Genomic DNA, 20414 nt, shown 5'->3' with positions numbered 1-20414 from the left:
ATTTTTTTAAGAGCAAAGATGGAAATAAAACTCTCGTTATTAAAGAGTAGAATCCACTTTTTCTCTTACCAAGAAACTTTTAATAAAATAAACCTTAAAATTACTTCCTTTTTCTGTTCATTACATTTCAATTTTCCTTGTTCTCTTGTTCCTTCTATTCCTAATTTTTCCATTTGATTTTATTTGCATCTATAGGTGAAACCACTCCCCTCCCTCATAGTCATTCTCTTCCCCTTCTTTATTTTTTATTTATCAAGCCTATTATGGTTTATGCTCTATTTTTCTTCTCTAGGACACATTTAAAAAATGAAGTCAATTATGGAATCTTCCCTTCTACCTTTACCTACTCCTGCCTATTGCTTCAGGTATTCTTGTTTCCTATTCCTCCTCTTCATCTTGGATAATAGACTTTGACGCCTCCAAACATCTCTCGTGTAACAAACACACACTCGATTCTTTATCTTCGTGTATTCCCAATAAATTTGTTCCTATTACTAATGGTAGACAAACCAAAGTACTTGGCAAGGGATCTTCTTCTATTACACCCTCTATCCCACTTCAAAATGTTTTATATGTTCCTCTATTCCCTTTAAACTTACTCTGGGTAAGCCAACTCACAAAACATCTAAATTGTTCTCTCTTCGTGTATTCCCAATAAATTTGTTACTATTGCTAATGGTACACAAACCAAAATACTTGACAAGGGATCCTCTTCTATTACACCCTCTATCCCTCTTCAAGATGTTTTATATGTTTCTCAAATCCCTTTAAACTTACTCTGGGTAAGCCAGCTCACAAAACATCTAAATTGTTCTATCTCATTCTCACCCTCTTCTTGTGTATTTCAATATCTAACTACTAAGCGGGAGATTGGTGGCAGCCATGAAAAAGGGGGTTTGTATTACTTCAACCTGCCTTTGTTATCTGCAATTTCAACCTCTACATCTGAGGCACAAATTTGGCACAACCGGCTTGGTCATCTATCTACACCTTCCCTTCATCATTTACTTCCTTCGTTAAAGTCTTTATCTACTTTCAATTGTGAGGTTTGTCAATTAAGCAAACACCAAAGGAGTACATATTCTCCTCGACCTAAAACTACAAGTGTTGCTCCTTTTTCTTTAGTACATTCTGATGTATGGGAACCTTTGTGTGTCTCTAATATTCTCATGTTAAATACTTTTCTATTTTTGTTGATGATTTTACCCAGGTTACTTGGTTATATCTTTTTAAAGAAAGATCAAATAATTACTATCTTTAAGGCATTTCATGTTATGGTGTTAACTCCATTTGACAAGAAAATTCAAATACTTTGGTCAGATAATGCTAAAGAATATTTGTCTAGTGAGTTTCAATCCTTCCCCATGGCCTTATCCATCAAACATCTTGTGCCTACACCCCTCAATAGAATGGTGTTGCTGAAAGAAAGAACCGTCATCTCCTTGAGGTTGCTCGAGGCCTCCTCTACTCCATGTAGGTACCTTACTTTTATTGGCCTCATGGTCTACTTGCAGCCTATTTTCTTATCAATAGGTTACCTTCATCAGTACTGGGTCATAAGACTCCATATTCTTTATTATCTCCTAGTGAAGACCCATTTTCTCTTCCCATAAAGGTTTTTGGATGTGCATGCTTTGTCCATATCACATCTCCTCCAAAAAGTAAACTTGCTTCTCGTTCTATGAAGTGCATTTGTTTGGGTTACTCTCGCACCCAAAAAGGTTATGTCCATTACAATCCTACCCTTCGAAGGTTACTTGTGTCTCGGAATGTGACTTTTTTTAGAACACCTCATCCTATTCATCGACAGATGCTCCTCCAGGTTTGTCCTTCCCTCCTACAGCTCCTTGCCCCAATGTGCCTTTTAATGTCAATGTTACTCCGCCCCTCGAAGCACCTGCCAACAACTCATCTGTGGAGTTTTCGGATCCTCCCGAGGTAAGTCCTTCTTCTATTCCATTTGGTCAACAGTTTGATACTCGGCCCCTTGTTCTAAGAAAAGAACGTCGTTCATGTACAATTTCCCATCCTATATCCAACTTTATGTCTCACCTTCGTTTGTCTTCCGCTTGTTCTTAATTCCTTGCATTTGTTTCTTCCCCTTCTATTCTACAGTCCTATCAGGAGGCCTTGCAACATCAAGGATGGAAGGCAGCTATGGATGAGGAAATGCAAGTCTTATATGAGAATCAAACATGGCACTTAGCACCGCTTCCGAAAGGTAAGAAATCAGTGGGTTGTAAATGGGTGTTTTCGGTCAAACACAATCCGGATGGGTCCGTTGCTCGTCTTAAGGCCCGACTCTTTGCTTAAGGGTACACTCAATGTTATGGAGTGGATTATGAGAAGACCTTCTCTCCTGTTGCCAGTTAAATTCGGTACGTTTCTTATTATCACTCGTCGCTAACTCTTCATGGCCCATATATCAACTTGATGTCAAAAATGCTTTCTTAAATGGCGATATACCCGAGGAAATTTATATGGTATAACCACCGGGTTATGTGGTTGAGGGTGAGTCTGTATGCCTCTTAAAGTTCTTATATGGGCTTAAACAATCCTCTCGGGCATGATTTATAAATTTAGCCAAGTACTTCTATGGTTTGGATTTTGTCGGTGCTCAGTAGATCATTCGGTATATTTTTAAGATACCTCAAAAGGTAAGATATTATTGGTTGTGTATGTTGATGATATTATCTTAACTGGCAATGATGTGCATAACATAAAAAAGTAAAAAACATGATACGTCATGAATTTAAAACTAAAGATCTTGGACTTCTAAACTATTTTTTGGGCATAGAAGTTCTTCAGTCCAAACATGGGATAATATCGTCTCAGATGAAGTTTGTCTTGGACCTCCACGAAGAAAAAGGAATGATGGGATGTCACCCAGGTAACACACCTAAGGATGCGAATGTAAAATTATGTGTAAGTTCTGTAGAAGATATTGATATTGGAAAATATCAAAGACTTGTGAGCAAACTTATCTACCTCACGGTAACTAGACCAAACATATCATATGTTGTAAGTGGGGTGAGCCAATACATACATAAACCACAGCTTACCCATTGGCGGGCCTTGGAGAGAATATTACAATACTTAAAAGGAGCCCTAGAAAGAGGATTGTTTTATAAGAAAAATAGCCACTTCAACATACAAGGTTTCTCAAATGTGGATTGGGTTGGATCACCTAATGATAGGAAGTCCACTTCTGGATGTTGTAATCTTATTGGAGGAAACCCGGTTACATGGAGAAGTAAGAAGCAAAATATGGTTGCAAGATCTAGTGCAGAAGCAGAATACAGGGTTATGGCTCACACAGTTAGTGAACTTCTATGGATCAAATCCCTTCTTACCGAATTAGGATTTTATCAAGGAGGTCCTATGGGTCTACATTGTGATAATCAAGCAATCATTCATATTACTTCAAATCCATTCTTCCATGAAAGGACCAAACACGTCGACGTGGACTGCCACTTTATAAGAGAGAAATTTCAAGCGGGTATAATCTCCCTCAAATAAGTTTCATCACAAGAGAAAGTAGCAAATATTCTTATTGAACCAGTTACGTCTAAGATCTTATCCTTTATATGTGACAAGTTGGGTATCTATGATGTTTTTTCTCCTCTTCCAGCTTGTGTTAAAAGAGTGGGCTTAATCCCACACGTCCAAGAAAAGAAAGCCCACACATCTAAGAGGTGGCATATGGCTAAATAAGAAGACTTCTAAAATAGATGGCATGAAGTTGTAAATACTTGTCTTTTTTATGTCTCTTCTTTTATAATATTGTAGCCTTTTCCAGGAACCATAAAATTTTGGTATCAGAGCCGGTGAACATGGGCGATTCGTCCAACAGTGATGAGTTGAGAGCGATTATCAAAGAGATGCAGGAAAAAATTGAGGTGCGACTAGTAGCATTGGAGACCAGACTCCTCGGGCAAGTTCACAACAAAATTAACCAGCAACTCGACCAACATTTGGAACAACTCACGAGTAGGGTTTCAGATATGTTGGCTGGAAAAAATCTGCCCCCAGATCGAAGGGTGTAAGACAATTCAAACAGCAGACATGGAGAGTAGTCCGCAGGGCTCTTAGAGTTCCTTGTGCAGGGTGGAGGCTTGAGTCAATGTGGAGGTACAGTGCCCAGGTACACCAAATTAGATTTTACCACTTTCACTGGGTCGGATGACCCCTTAATTTGGTTACACCGATGTGAAGAAAAAAATTCCAATCAAAGAACATCTGAATTTGATAAGGTGGGATTGGCCGCCTTTCACATGCTCGATGAAGCGCAGTTGTGGTTTCATCAAGTAGAATTGGATAGATCGGTGTTAGATTGGGAGGAAATTGAGTTATGCACTATGTTGAATTTATAGAAAAGTGAAATACTTCATTGCCATCAATAACTTGTTGTAATCAGAGTACATAAACCTCTATTTATAATAGAAGAAGGTAGTAGAGTCCAATTACAATAAAACTACCTTTGTCCCAATTACTCCCAAACTCTAACACTTAAAGATAAGTCCTAACATAGTTAAATAACTCAATATAGATAAAAAACAAACATAATTCAAACTAAAACTCTTCTTTGATGTGACCATAAGATAAGATACTTTTGTGAGCCCTTCTTGATCTACCACTGATGTGATAAGGATGTCAGTTCGTGGTAATCATTGTGGGTCCTACTTCGTATGGGCTTGGGCCCATCTTGTGGGCCTTCCTTGGTCGTGTAGTCCATCTTATAATAATCTTAGATATTTGGGCCTTCCTTGGTCGTGTGGGATTGAGTTTATCTTCCAACACTCCCCCTCAATCTGGGGGTGAAAGAACAACATAAACTCCCAGCTTGCTGCAAATGATGTATAGAATATTTTTGTATAAAATGGCACATCTTCCAATATGCCTTCATCTTCCAACATTCCCCCTCACGGTGTTGCGTCCTTCCATGAAGCGTTGCTGGCATAATATAAGTGAGAGTAAAAATCACTCCTAACCGGTAAGTCATTGCTTCATACTCTCAAGTGGTAGGAGTCATAAAAACCATTAAAGGGGGGAAGAAGGGGAGAGCGGGTGGGGGGGTGGGGGGGATGGATTAACATAGATAAAATAATAAGTTCCTCCATCATGGTTTCCCAACTGTGATATTTTTTGACAGGGCCTATCATGGTTTCCCAATCGTGATATTTTTTTACAGGGTATCCTCCATCATGGTTTCCCAATCGTGATATTTTTTTTTTTACAGGGCCCATCATGGTTTCCCAACCGTGATAGTTTTTTATAGGGTATCCTCCGTCATGGTTTCCCAACCGTGATATTTTTTGACAGGGTATCCTCCATCATGGTTTCCCAACCGTAATATTTTTTTACGGGGTAAAATAAATGATGATTTGAGGCCACCTCTTCTTCAATAATAATGTCCCCAAAGAGACATAATAGCAGCAGTTGTATATAACACGACCATCTTCCAACACATATAACACGAACCAAATAATAAACTTTGCAAATGAACCCATGAAATAATCCGATATAAAATTTTCATCTTAGATGCACAAACTTCATCTTTTGTACTCCCCTTTTCTTGAATATTTTGGTCACATAAAATTATTCACAACATATGAAATAAAATACTTCTTTCTTGTACTTCTTCTACTTCTCCCCTTCAAGCTAGGAGGTAATGGCAATGATCCCAGCTTGAACCAAATATCATAGATGTATCAATAGGCCCAAATAATAGAGATGTAAAAATAAGCACTCAAACCAGTGAGAAGTGAGATATTTTCCTGATATATCAACTCAAAAAGTGACACAAAACAATCGGCTTAAATTCGGATTTTCAATGTAACAGAATACCAGTATGACCTTTGATTCTTCCAATGCGAATATTTCTTTAAATATAGATCAGATTAACATGAAGTTTTTTCATTATGAAAGTAGACTTAAATAACTTTCATCCAAGTATAACTTCACTTAATAAAATATAATTATCAAAATATAAATAATCTAATAGATTTCGGTCTCTGTGATCTGGCCGAACTAAGTACTATTTCTCCTTTATTTCCAGAATGACCATCGACTCTTCCAAGAAAAATATCTCATTATAAAAAATGATACCGAGAATTGGTTGAATAGGTAAGAAAATAAACTTACGTATCTTTATTTTGATATATAATTCCCCATATAAATTCTCTTTCTTGATGGCTACCTCGGATGTTGAGGCTTTCTATTGCCGCTCGAACTTCTTTTTCAATCTGACCTTTGCTGCTTCAAATATCAATTTCTCTTTGTAGATAACTCAGATAAAAATTGGTTAAATAGGTAAAAGAATAGACTTATAGATCTTTCTTTTATTATATATTTCTCCATATAGAGTCTAGTTCTTGATAGCAAAAAATACCTTGGAATCTGAAGATTGTTGCTGTTGCTCGAACCTTTTTGCAATCTGATCTTCACTCATTCAAATATCTACATCTCTCAGTAGATAACTCCGATTGGAACAAATCTTTTTACTTTGGAAAGTAGACTCAATATCTTTCCATCAATATATAATTTGAAATATGAAAAACTTCTTATAGAGGTAGAAAAACTCAAATAAAACTATAGGTATAGGGACTAAAAAAATAACTACGAACCTATACTTAGGGTTTAGGGTTTAGAGTTTAGAGAAAAGGATCACATTACCTCCGTGAGTTGACCAAGTCAACTCATAGAACCTGCTCTGATACCATGTTGAATTTATAGAAAAGTGAAATAATTCATTGACATCAATAACTTGTTGTAATCAGAGTACATGAACCTCTATTTATAATAGAGGAAGGTAGTAGAGATCAATTACAATAAAACTACCCTTGTCCTAATTACACCCAAACTATAACACTTAAAGATAAGTCCTAACATAATTAAATAACTCAATATAGATAAAAGACAAACATAACTCAAACTAAAACTCTTCTTTGACATGACCATAAGATAAGATACTTTTGTGAGTCCTTCTTGATCTACCAACTGATGTGATAAGGATGTCAGCTCATGGTAATCATTGTAGGTCCTACTTCTTATGGGCTTGGGCCCATCTTGTGGGCCTTCCTTGGTCATGTGGCCCATCTTATAATAATCTTAGATATGTGGGCCTTCCTTGGTCATGTGGGTTTTAGCTTATCTTCCAACACACTATAAGATTTGGGCCGCCAGCACACAGCAATCCATTGGGGGATTTGGTCCTATTGAGACAGATCGGATCCGTGGAACTTTATCATAAACAATTTCAAGAAAAATTGGCAAGAGCAAGTAGGTTGGTTAGAGTTGACTAGCATGTAAGTTTTTTTACAACAGGCCTTATTGAATCTTTGACGTTAGAGGTGAAGCTCCACGCACCTGCTGATTTGGCCCAAGCAATTAATTTAGCTCGAGCACTAGAAGCAAAGCAGAAAGTTCAAATTCAAAGGTCTGGTTGGCAAGGGGGGAGGAAAAATTCACCACAAGTGACATTTCCAGTTGTGCAACCGCCCAAAAGTACTCTGATTAATAGTATGGCAGTAGAGACAAAGACCAGAAGTCCAACAACCCAATTCATACGAAAATTAACCAGATTAGAGATCGTTGATCAAAGGGCAAGGGGCCTATGTTATAATTGTGATGAAACCTACACGGAAGGACATCAATCCAAAAAGTTGTTCTGGTTGGAGGTAGATACAATGGAAGAAGAGTAAACTAATCAAGGGCCTCAAGGGGAGGACGCACCAGTAATTTCCTTGCATGCAATTAATGGATAGAAGTCAGCCAAAACAATACAAGTGTGGGCAATGGTTTAATAATAGGCACTAGTGGGGTTAGTGGACTCAGGCAATACCCACAACGTTTTAAGCATCAAAGCTACTCAGCATCTTCAACTTTGGGTACAGCCACACCTAGTCGCCTTAGTTTCAATGGCTAATGGGGAGAAAGTACCGAGTTATGGCGTCAGCAAATTGGTAATGTTTTCTATTGGACCTACTCACTTTAATATTGAATTCTTTGTCATTCCATTAACTGGTTTTGATATAGGGCTTGGAGTGAAGTGACTACAAACTTTGGGTCCTATATTATGGGATTTTGCTGCCTTGACAATGAATTTTGTATCGAAGGGTCGCCAAGTTATGTTGCATGGCAGTCAATCTAACATTACACATCACCTTCATTTATTGTATGAGCAGTCTTCACCAGACCGAACTTTAGAAGATTTCTTAAATGAATTTGCATATTTGTTTCAACAACCTTCGAGTCTACCACCATTGAGGAGTTGTGACCATAGAATGTTTTTGAAACCAAGTTCAGAAGTGGTGGTTGTTAGACCCAGTATCCCCACCTCCAAAAAAATGAATTTGAATGGCAGTGCCGAGTGATGCTAGAACAAGGCCTTATCTAGAGCAGTCGTTCCCCATTCTCTTCACTAGTCCTCCTAGTAAAAACATGATGACATGTGGAGATTTTACGTGGACTACAGAGAATTGAATGCAAAAATCGTGAAGGATAAGTTCCCTATACCCGTGGTGAGTGAGCTCTTGGATGAATTGTTTGGATCACGGGTTCTCACAAAATTAGACTTGCATTCGGGGTACCATAAAATTAGAATGCATCCTCTAGACAAATGGAAAATAACCTTTTGCACTCATCACGGCCATTTTGAGTTTGTGGTGATGTCGTTTGGGTTATCCAACGCCCATCCACCTTCCAAGCGTTAATGAATGAGGTATTCCGAGACTATCTCCGAAATTTTGTGTTAGTATTCTTTGATGATATATTAAGTTACAGCAACTCATGGGACCAGAATTTAGAGGATTTATGTATTGTATTTCAATTACTAGAGACACATTAGCTTTATTTAAAACCATCTAAATGCTCCTTTGCCAAGTCCCAAGTGGCCTATCTCGGCCATGTTATTTCAGATGCAAGGGTGACAGTGAACTCAGAAAAGATTCAACCCATCTCCGAGTAACCACAACCTCAGACTATCTTAGCTTTGACAGGGTTTTTGGGGTTAACAGGATACTACAGAAAATTCATAAAGAATTACGGGCAGTTGGCAGCACCATTGACCAACCTCCTAAAGAAAAATTCTTTCAATTGAAGTGAAGCAGCATTACAATCCTTTCAAGATCTCAAACATGCACTGGTGTCCGCCCCAGTTCTGTAACTACCTAATTTCAATGAATTATTTGTGTTGGAGTGTGACACGTTTTTATGGTCCTTGACCATAGACCACGGCCCTGTGATATAACCATTTTGTTTTCAAACTCAAAGCTTATGGTCAACGCTGCGAAATCCCACAAGATTGGGCCCAATGTTTGGAGCCACTTGATGCCCAAAACCATATCAAATTCTGCTAGGGGAATGATAAAAAATTCCGCCAAAAATTGGTTACCATCAATAGTAAACACGACTGCCTTGCTGACCCCGTAACTAGGAACCTTTTCCCCATTGGCAACCGAAACTGAAGCTACTAGCTGAGGTTGAATTGGAAGTTGTAAATACTTGGTTGTGGTGAAACTCAAAAAATTAGGAGTACTACCTGAGTCCACAAGACTTAAAAGTGGTTGATTACTAACTAAGGCACAGACTTGCATTGTTTTGGTGGAATGGAGTCCTGTGATTGCGGGTGGGGAAATGGCAGGCCCTTCAACCTGTAGCTGCCCTATTTCTAGGGCTTCTTCTTCCTTATCCTCAAGTTCTAACCAGAATAGTTTCTTACATTGATGGCCGAACATGTACTGCTCATCACAATTGTAACATAAGCCCTTTGCTCTACATTCTTCCATTTCAGACCTGTTTAATTTTCGGATGAATGCTGGAGTGGACGGAGGAGTTTTAGGTGCTGGAGGATTAGGGACAGCAGCATTACTTCTCCACGGTGGTGATGAGGAGGGCACTCCCGAACTATTTTGCCCCCCTTGCCACATTGGTCTTTGTGTTTGAAATTTTTGTTTGGCCTCCAATGCTCTTGCCAAATTCATGGCTCTGGCCAAATCCGTAGGTCCAAGGAGTTCCACCTCTAATCGTAGTGACTCCGTTAAGCTTGTCGTGAACAAACTGACATGCTGGTCCACTCGTACCACCTTCCTTGCTCGAGCTAATTTTTCTTGAAATTATTTTTGGTATTGTGTTACACTTCCCATTTGTCTTAATAGTACTAAATTGCCCAAAGGATTGCTCTGAGTAAGCGGTCCAAACCGAATGGTACACAATTCCTTAAATTCATCCCAATCTAGGCCAGGATCTTCCAATTTGAGTTGATACCATAGTTACGCTTCATCGAGCAAGTGGAATGTGGCCAGCCCAACTTTGTCTATTTCAGCCGAGTTTTTATTGTATATTTTTTTTCACATCGATACAGCCAAATTAAAGGGTCCTCAAACCCATTTAAAATATGGAAGTCTAGTTTAGTGTACCTTGGGACCACCCCACTACCTGGACTAAAATTTCCCCCATATACTGTGTGCTTTGTGAATCCAGCCTGTTGTGCGCCCTATCTATTCGAAGGGCCCCTTTCCCCCTCTCTGGGGGCTGGTGGTCTTCCTAAAAACATCTCATACATATGATTAGTTACTGCTTCTAATTGTTGAGATACCTCTTGAGAGACTCGGCTATCCAGCAATGCTACTAATCGGCCCTCACTGTCTTCCTATCTGGCACTAACCACTTTCGCGGACCTTGCTAGCAATTCCTCATTGCTTGAAGACTCCCCCGCGCTTACCTACTCTGATACCAAATTGTTATGGTCCTTGACCATATATGTTATGGTCTCTGACCATGGACCGAGTGATTCGACGATGGGAAAGATCTTCTTGCAATTCAGGGGCAGAACCAGGATGTCGAGATCTTTCTGGCCTACCTATGATTATGAATTTTGGAAGAACAATGGAATAGATGAGGAAGGAGGATAATCATTAGACGTGAGGGGAGGAGAGGGATACTCAGGCTCTTCGAAGGGAAACTTGCACCTTGGGTTCCAGGTGAACGCCGACCCTGGTTCGTTTGAGGAGAACTCAGATCCTTGATTAATTTTCTACTTACCATCTCATTCATTTGCGTTAAACTTATAAGGTCATCAAGCGAGAGTTCTAGCTACATATTATTACAATAATGCCATTTTTGGCTTCCTATTCTCAACAAGGAAATAAAGAACATATAATGCCTATATAAAATGCCTAGGTGCCTCATTGCTCCCCTAAGTCACCAACTCATCCACATCGCCTCTGGATGACTCGTCCTGCTATGGAGTCCATAACATCACTCCCCCTGGAGAAAGAGCTTGTCCGCAAGCTCGAATATAGGGTAGACTTTCTTAAAGATTGCTAGATCTTCCCATGTAGCCTCTGTAGCGTCTGAGTGGGTCCATTGAACTAGAAGTTCTGTCTGGTCGTCCAGCTACCGAGCACTCAAGATTTTGTGGGGAGTGAGATCAACTTTACTGTCTTCAATAGGGGGTAAAGAAGGTACGGATAGTGGTGTTGGACCCTTTACCGGCTTTAGCAAGGAAACATGAAAGACGTCATGAACTTGGACTCCAGAGATAGATGGAGTTTATACGCTACATGTCCCACTCGCTGGAGAATCTGGAAGGGGCCAAAATATTTTGGCGAGAGCTTGTGCCTGGTGCCTACAACTGAGTGTTGCCAATAGGGCCAGAGACGCAGCCATACAAAATCACGTTGGTTGTATTGAATATCACGATGATGTTGATCATAATAAGCTTTCATATGTGCCTGGGATTGCTGAAGACGGAAGGAAGCAGATTCCAGTAAATGATCATGATTGATGAGGGCTTGGTCCACTGCGTCCACCCTTGTGGACCCTTGAGCATACGAAAGTAGTCGAGGGGGATCCCTGCCATAGAGGATTTTGAAGGGCGTGGTATATAATGTTGTGTGAAAAGAGGTATTATAGTAGTATTCCGCCCAAGGAAGGCAATCCACCCACCGTTTAGGAGTGTCCCCCACCAGACACCATAGGTACATCTCAATGGTGCGGTTCACCACTTTAGTCTGGCCATTTGTTTGCGGATGATAGGTAGAAGAGTATTTGAGTTTTGTACCTGATAAGCGAAACAACTCTCTCTAAAAATGACTGGTAATACCACATCGCGGCCCGGTCCCGCCCTGGGAAGTAAAACTGATCTTGGGTTAAGTACATATGCCATCCGCTCCTAACAGGCCGGTCTTTTGGGTAGTATTGGCTAGGTGCTTAACATTTGGTATCAGAGCTAGACCTACGTTACGAGTTCGAATCCCGACGAAGACACCTTGCGCTAGCGGAGGGGACAACCCTGGAAGGTGACGTTGTTGCCATCCAACTCAAAGGACATGGTTAACACAACAAAATCCCATAGAATAGGTCCCAACCTTTGTACCCACTTAATCCCCAACACCATATCAAACCCTGCGAGTGGAATGATAAGAAATTTTGTTGAAAATGTTTTACCTGCAATGGAGAACATAATAAGCTGGCTGGTCCCATAACTTGGAACTTTTTCTCCATTAGCCACTGTGACGGAAGCTATTGGCCGAGGTTGGAGGGGAAGCTGTAAATGTTTGGTAACATTGAAACTCAAAAAATTATGAGTGCTGCCCGAGTCCACCAAACTGAGTAGTGGTTGCTCACTGACTAATGCACACACCTGCATTGTAGTAGCGGACTAGAGCCCTGTAGTGGCGTGGAGAGAAATCTCTGGTTTCTCCACTTGTGGTTCTTCGTCTTCTTGAACTTCTTCCCCATCATCATTCACTTCCAACCTAAATAACTTCTTACATAGATGACCAAATGTATATTGTTCGTGACAATTATAACAAAGCCTTGGATCGTCTTTCTTCCATCTCTGCTCTGTTTAGTTTCTTGATGAATGTTGGCTAAGAAGGACTCGGTTTAGGTCCTTGAGGAGGAATTGAACTAGCATTGTTGCACCATGGTGGGGCTGTATTGTGAGTGCATTTAGTCTGTCTTCCTCCCTGCCATGTAGGCTTGCATGACTGGAATTTTTGTTTGGCTTCTAATGTCTGAGCCAAATTCATTGCCCTCGCTAAATCCGTAGGAGCAAGGAGCTCCACCTCCAGGAGTAGGGCCTCTGTCAAGCTTGTTGTAAACAAACTTACATGTTGGTCCACCCTTACTACCTTGATGGCCCTAGCCAACTTGTCTTGGAAGGACTTTTGGTACTGTTCAACCGTGCCGGTTTGGCATAGCAACACCAAGTCCCCCAGGGGATTGTTTCGATTCGTTGGCCCATACCGGATGGAGCACAATTCTTTAAATTCCTGCCAATTTAAATTTGGATACTCCAATTTTAATTAATGGCCCCATAGCTGCGCTTCATCGAGCATGTGGAAGGCGGCCAATCCCATTTTGTCACTGTCAGTCATTCGTTGGTGAGAAAAAAATTTCTCACACCTATAGAACCATATCAGCGGGTCCTCCACCCCATTAAAAATTTGGACCTCCAATTTGGTGTATCTCGGGATGGTCCCTCCTCCGGGACTAAATGTCCCTCCTGGCGCTAGATGCTCTGTGTGTCCAACATAATGTTGCCCTTGTCTGGTCACAGGGCTCCTTTCCCCTTTCTGAGGGTTGGAGTTTCTTCCCCCAATCATATCGTATAATCTATAGGATAGATTTTCAATTTGTAAATGTACCTTTAGGGAGACCTACTGTCCAGCAACGCAACCAAATGTTCTTCGGATTCTTCTTTCCTTGCTACTACTCTGGCGTCACTCTGTTCTTGCCTTGTTGCTGCTCTGGCGTCACTTTGTTCTTTCCCAGCGTGTATCATCTCTTTGATACTAGCTAGCAACTCGGTGTTGTTGGATGACTCTCCCATACTGACCTGCTCTGATACCAACGTGTTATGGTCTCTGACCATGGACTGAGTGATTCGACGATGGGAGAGATCTTCTTGAAATTCGGGGGCAGAACCAGGACGTCGAGATCTTTCTGGCCTACCTATGATTACAAATTTTGGAAGAACAATGGAATAGATGAGGAAGGAGGATGATTGTCAGACATGAGGGGAGGAGAGGGATACTCAGGCTCTTCGAAGGGAAACCTGCACCTTGGGTTCTAGGGGAATGCCAACCCTAGTTCGTTTGAGGAAAACTCAAATCCTTGATTAATTTTTTGCTTACCTTCTCATTCATTTGCATTAACCTTATAAGGTCATCATGCCAGAGTTCTAGCTACATATTATTACAATAATGCCATTTGTGGCTTCCTATTCTCAACAAGGAAATAAAGAACATATAATGCCTATATAAAATGCCTAGGTGCCTCATTGCTCCCGTGAGTCACCAACTCATCCACTTCACCTATGGATGACTCATCCTGCTATGGAGTCCATAACAATAGACCTCGTCACTCGACGAAGTGAAGGATCGTCAAGGGGAGCAGGGGATGAACTAGGGCGAACAGACTTGCCTGGTCGACCTATGTTGTCGAGAATGAATAGAATGATGGAGTGAATGGAGAGAAGAAGTCAGGCTTAAAAACTCAGATTTTAAAAGAAAACAAAACTCAATTCACGTCAATACATGGAGAGATCATAGGAAAAAATAGGGAAAAAAAAGGATTTTCAGCATAACTGACCTTTGGTACTTTTGATATTGATATCTCCAAAAATAAAGGTTAGAAACACAAACGTGGTGTTATGGTCCCTAGCCATGGATCGAGTAACTCGGCATGGGATTTGTGAATCCAACACGGTAACAGAGTTGATGCTCTCGGTAAAGATGAAAAGAGTCTCCTTTCTTTACAGCTTTGTTGTTGTTCTCGGTAAGGGGTTGAGAAACCCTTGCTGCTCTCGGCCAGGAGACTCTGGTTGCTCACTACTGAGAGGGGTTAGGACCCTCTTGACTAAGTGCTGCTACTCATGGCTATGAGATTAGGTGTCCCTAATTCTGCTCCTTGTTGGATTAGAGGCTGAAGCACCTCTCTTAGAGGTTGCTCTCGGTATAGGGCTGGAAAGCCCCTACCCTTGCCCGGAAAGAGGGAGAGAATCCCCCTTGTTATGGTCCCGGATCTGACACATGGATTTGTAGGGAAGAAGAAAAGAAAGATGAAAATCAAGCCAAAGGGAAGCTTGAAAACTCTAAGTTCTTTGAGGAGAACGCACACCCCTGAGCTCATTGAGGAGAACTCAAAACCCTTGTTTACTCTAAATCAATGTTTCCCTTTTCTCATTACTCTTACATCTTAAATAGGGTTCACCCTTACAAGATTCAAGATAAAATATTACAAAAATATCCCTATAGGTAAAATATTACAAAAATGTCCCTATGGCCTATTAATTCCTTAACTAAAATAAAATAAAGTAAATTAAAGAAAAACAATTAATTAGACTCTTAATAATGTTATTGTGTGTATAACATTACACCCCCCGGGAGAAAGAGCTTGTCCTCAAGCTCGAAGGTAGGGTCTGCTTGCCCATGCCGACGTTTCCACCTATTCCCAAGTAGCATATGCAGTATCTGTGTTAGCCCTTCGTATCACAAAACTGGAGCATTTCATTCGAGTTTTTTTTTTTTACACTGCTAGCATCACTTGTTGTAGCACACCCCAATATGGTAAAGCACCATGACATGAAATGCAGGAACTACTTCCTCAGACAGCGCCTTCAACACAACAAAAATTGCAACAGGTTGATCTATGCCCATTACAGAAGGGTCCACACCAATAGCAGTAAAATTACTTAATATACCCAGAAATGGTAATGTCTTTTTCTTTGCAACTGAACTTCTCATAAAGAGGATTGCACCAGCACCCTCATCTATTTGTGTAGCGGCAGCAACAGTGGTAACAGCTTGAGGGCTAGAAGAACCTTGTTGTTTCATAGTTCTGATTGGCACAATTTCTGGAAACTTAGCATAGCATGGTTGCCTCCTGCAAACCTGCATGCTAACATGGGCTGGAAAACCAACAGTGGCATCTAAGGATGCAGGATGATCCAACCCCAAGACTAAGGCTGTCAAAGACCAAAAACATTTTTGGAGCATCTACGCAATTACAGTCAAAGAGTTATTTAGATTTTCAGAATGAACAACACCTATTTCATTAAGCACTGCCTCTGCATCACTGTTTGTGTGGCTGTCTGGCAGCATTGTATACTGCACTGCCATAGCAGCACTGTGTCCTTGGTTGTCTGGCAGCATGGTGTCCTTGGCACAACAACACTATTTTTGGTGGAAGAACTTATGAGCCTCTCCCAAATAGAAAACATCATGGACTTCATAAGGCATTCCTGGTTCTACTCTCAGGACTATCAGCACTATTTTCACCAGAGCCACTATTGTCAGCACTGGTTGCAGCAGTGCCACAACAGCAGCACTTATACTCTGTTCAAACGCCACCCAGAATTTAATATTTTTCCCGTCAACAGCCATAAAAATCATTCCCCACAGCATAACATTCAAAATATGGCCAAGAGAACCTTCATCATTGAGCGTCTCCCTATGTGCCAACAACTTCTCAAAATCAATGGTATTAAGACAATCTTTACCAAAGACAACCCCTCTGCCACATATGATTTTATTTGAGATGAGATCAATGGTAGGTAATTCATTAAATACACCACGAGCAACATCAATGTTCCCCCCATGCACAAGCACATTCAAGTCATGTCTCATTTGGTCAAAGTCAGAATTTTCCAGGTGGTGCTCAGCTGCATTATATTTTACAGTTTGTAGTTTCTACTGGGGTGCCCTTATCTTCACTGCAATAGCAGCAGCAATATTAAATATCAACATCATCTTGGGCTCAAGTGCTCCATTAATGGTACATGCAGTAAGAACATAAATTATTTTTGTTGTTGTCCCTGTCCGGGAAAAATTAGCTACATCCTACAAAGGAGTATCTGTTGTGCCCACAACAACAGATAATTGTGCGCCATAAGTCACTGCTGCTACTACTCACAAAATTATCAGCATTATCTTCATCACTTCTAACCAGTTTTCAGCTGTGGCATTGTGTTATGTAGTGTCAAAACAGCACTATCTTCATCACTTCTAACCAGTTTTATTTTTTCCGTTGAGTCCATTTCTGTATTGCCATAACAACAACAAATTTAAAAATGGAAAATGGCTCTTCTGTCCAACCCAAGAATGCAACAACGGCAAAATTTTGAAATTGAGCGAGACAGTGCAACCTAGCCACAGAAAAACCATGCATCCATAAGATCATTCCCAGCACACCCCAAAAATATTTATCTCCATTTTTTTCCATGTTGGTTCCCTTCTCATATTCAGAACTCCCACCGAATAGAAAATTTTCTACGAATAGGGCCTAAGCATCATACATATCATCCAAAAAAATTAACACAATGTTTTGAAATGGACTATTACTGCTGGAAAAATTACCAGAAACCACCACAATGTTGTTGTGTTCATTCACAACAATAGAATTTGTCCCCTACCCCTATTCAAACAAAATTTGACGGGAGACATAGCTTGTTGTGGACTCAATAGCATACTGAGTCACACAACGAAGGAGACGACAACAACTCACTCAATAGGATTTATATCTTATATTGTTTTAAGTAGGAGTTATTTCTAATTACTTTTATATGTAGGGGCATTACAGGGAATTATTGTAACCCTAACCCTAAAACTCCATGATGTGATCTATTTAAAGGAAAGAATGAATGAAATAGGTAAGCTTTGAGATTTTAGAATAACCTAGTGTAAACAGACTGAGATCACCTCTTAATCTCGAGTTAAGGGTTTACTCCAAAAATCCAACCTATCCTTCACCCTCCATCCTCATCCAAATTTGTCCATCTTCATCCTTCATCATCCATAATAGGAAGAGGAGCTTCCTGCCCCTTTTCCGAGCCCAAAGAGAGGGTCTTCTCTCCTTCTCAGCGTCAACAATCAGCAAGGGTTCTAACCCTCTTGACGAGCAGAAAAAGGAAGGATTTTCTGGTTCTTCCACGTGAAGATCTGGTGCATCCCTTCCTAGCTTGGAAGCATCACTGAAATCTAGCATCAACGTCTACCAAGGTGAGCCCAGGGCCACACATAACTAGGACTTCAATCCTAGCATGAGCAGCAACCAAATCAGGATTAAAACCCTGATTTACGTGAGCAAGAAAAGGTACTTCTTCCATTATCTCTCCACCTGAATTATTTCCATTCTAGCTATAACTTTAGCACTAGAGTAGGTTCATAAAAAGGGAGACTGATCAAGGGTGTAAGATTAGACAAAGAAGGGATCTTTAACCCTCCTTACCGAGTTCAGCAACTCAGGACCAGTGTCAGATTCACAAATCCCACGCCGTGTTACTCGATCCATGACCCAGGACCGTAACAACGTGGTACCAGAGCAAGGTAATATCGGGGATACTCTCAACAATGAAGAAATCCAAATCAAGATACAAAATATAGAAGATATCCTTGAAACAGCACAACCAGTGTTGGGGAAGGTTTGTGGTTTGGAAGAAGAGATGAGTAGAGTCATCAGCATGCTAACGGAATTGAGGGACGAGAGACATCAGAGTCCAGAGGTGAGAGACGTTGGTCAACCATATCACAGAAGAGGGGAGCAGTGGCCTGGGCGCACTACTGTCCAAGGACCCCAGCATGGAGGCACAGTTCCAAGGTACACCAAGTTAGAGTTTCCCTCTTTCAATGGTTCAATTGATCCCTTAATTTGGTTGCATAGATGTGAAAAAAAAAAATTGAACCAAGGGACTATTGAATGGGATAAAGTGCAACTAGCCTCTTTCCATATGACAAATGAAGTCATGTTATGGGTTACTCAAGTACAGAAAGATAGACCATGGATGACTTGGGGAGAATTTCAAAATCTATGCACAGTTAGATTTGGCCCTCCTGCCAATAGCGACCCCCTAGGGGAGTTAGTCCTATTGCGACAAGCTGGTTCGGTGGAACAATATCAAAAATTATTCCAGGAAAAGTTGTCTCGTGCTGGTGACAAGGTATTGGTTGACCAACAGGTCTCCCTATTCACAGCGGGTTTCAATGAGTATCTACGGCTAGAGTTAGAACTCCTTATGCCTACGGATTTAGCTCATGCAATGAATATGGCCCGAGCAATGGAACAACGACAACAGTTGCAGCAACGTAAGTCGGGTTGGTCGGGTGAGAGGAACACTTCCTCCACGTGGCAAGCGCCACTATACTTCATCTCAGGGAGCATCTCCAGCAGCCCCATCCAGACACACTCCGCCTACGACTAGGGTAGCCGACCCCCGCCCTGGTAATCCCCTACCGAACTTTATAAAAAAATTAATGTGTGCGGAGATGGCAGAATGGCGATCCAAAAATTTATGTTATAACTGCGATGAGCAGTATCGGATAGGGCACCAATGTAAACAATTGTTTTGGCTCAAGGTGGAGGATTCAGAGGAGCCAGAGGATATTATCGAGGAGGAACCATCGGAGATATCCTTGCATACTATTACTGGGCAAAAATCGCCTAATACAATGCAAGTTCGAGCTCATGTCATCGACCGAGAACTGGTGGGACTAGTCGACTCGGGGAGTACACACAATTTTTTGAGTTTAACAGCCGCACAGCATCTCCAGCTCCAGATACACACTCATCTGACAACCACCGTCTCAGTGGCCAATGGCGAGAAGGTCCCTAGCTATGGGATTAGTAAGGCGATAACTTTTTCCATTGGCTCTACTTCGTTTAATGCTGATTTTTTTGTTATTCCCCTGCGGGATTTGATATTGTATTCGGCATTAAATGGTTACAAACGTTGGGGCCCATTCTGTGGGACTTTTCGACTTTAACCATGAGCTTTGATTTGGTCGGGAGTCGGTTGCTCTTACAGAGCTGTCAGGTGGACAGGGCCCACCACATGCACACTTTGCAAACACAAGACAACCTAATAGTACTAGTGATGGTTTGGTTGAGGAGTTCTCTGACCTCTTCCAGGAGCCTTCGGGTTTGCCTCCCCTGAGGCACTGTGACCACAGGATCTAAGGTAGTGGTTGTACGGCCGTACCGTTACCCACACCTTCAAAAGGATGAGATAGAGCGTCAGTGCCAGGAGATGTTAAAACAGGGTCTTATTCATCCCAGTCGTTCCCCGTTCTCTTCACCCGTCTTACTTGTGAAGAAACATGATGGGACATGGAGGTTCTGCATGGATTATTGGGAGTTGAACGTGCAGACAGTAAAAGACAAGTTTCCGATTCCGGTAGTGGATGAGCTCCTGGATGAGTTACATGGGTTGTGGTTATTCACTAAACTTGACCTCCATTCGAGATACCATCAGGTCCGGATGCACCCCTTTGATATCGAGAAGATGGTGTTCCGCATGCACCATGGCTACTTTGAGTTCGTTGTCATGCCATTCGGGTTATTTAATGCACCCTCCACTTTTCAAGCTTTGATGAATGAGGTATTTAGCCCCTATCTTCAAAATTTTGTTC

Source organism: Aristolochia californica, unplaced genomic scaffold, assembly GCF_029961685.1.
Source record: "Aristolochia californica isolate CCGP_79_NKW_82.1479 unplaced genomic scaffold, dmAriCali1.0.hap1 SCAF_6, whole genome shotgun sequence".
Taxonomy (NCBI): domain Eukaryota; kingdom Viridiplantae; phylum Streptophyta; class Magnoliopsida; order Piperales; family Aristolochiaceae; genus Aristolochia; species Aristolochia californica.
This window is presented reverse-complemented; position numbering follows the sequence as displayed.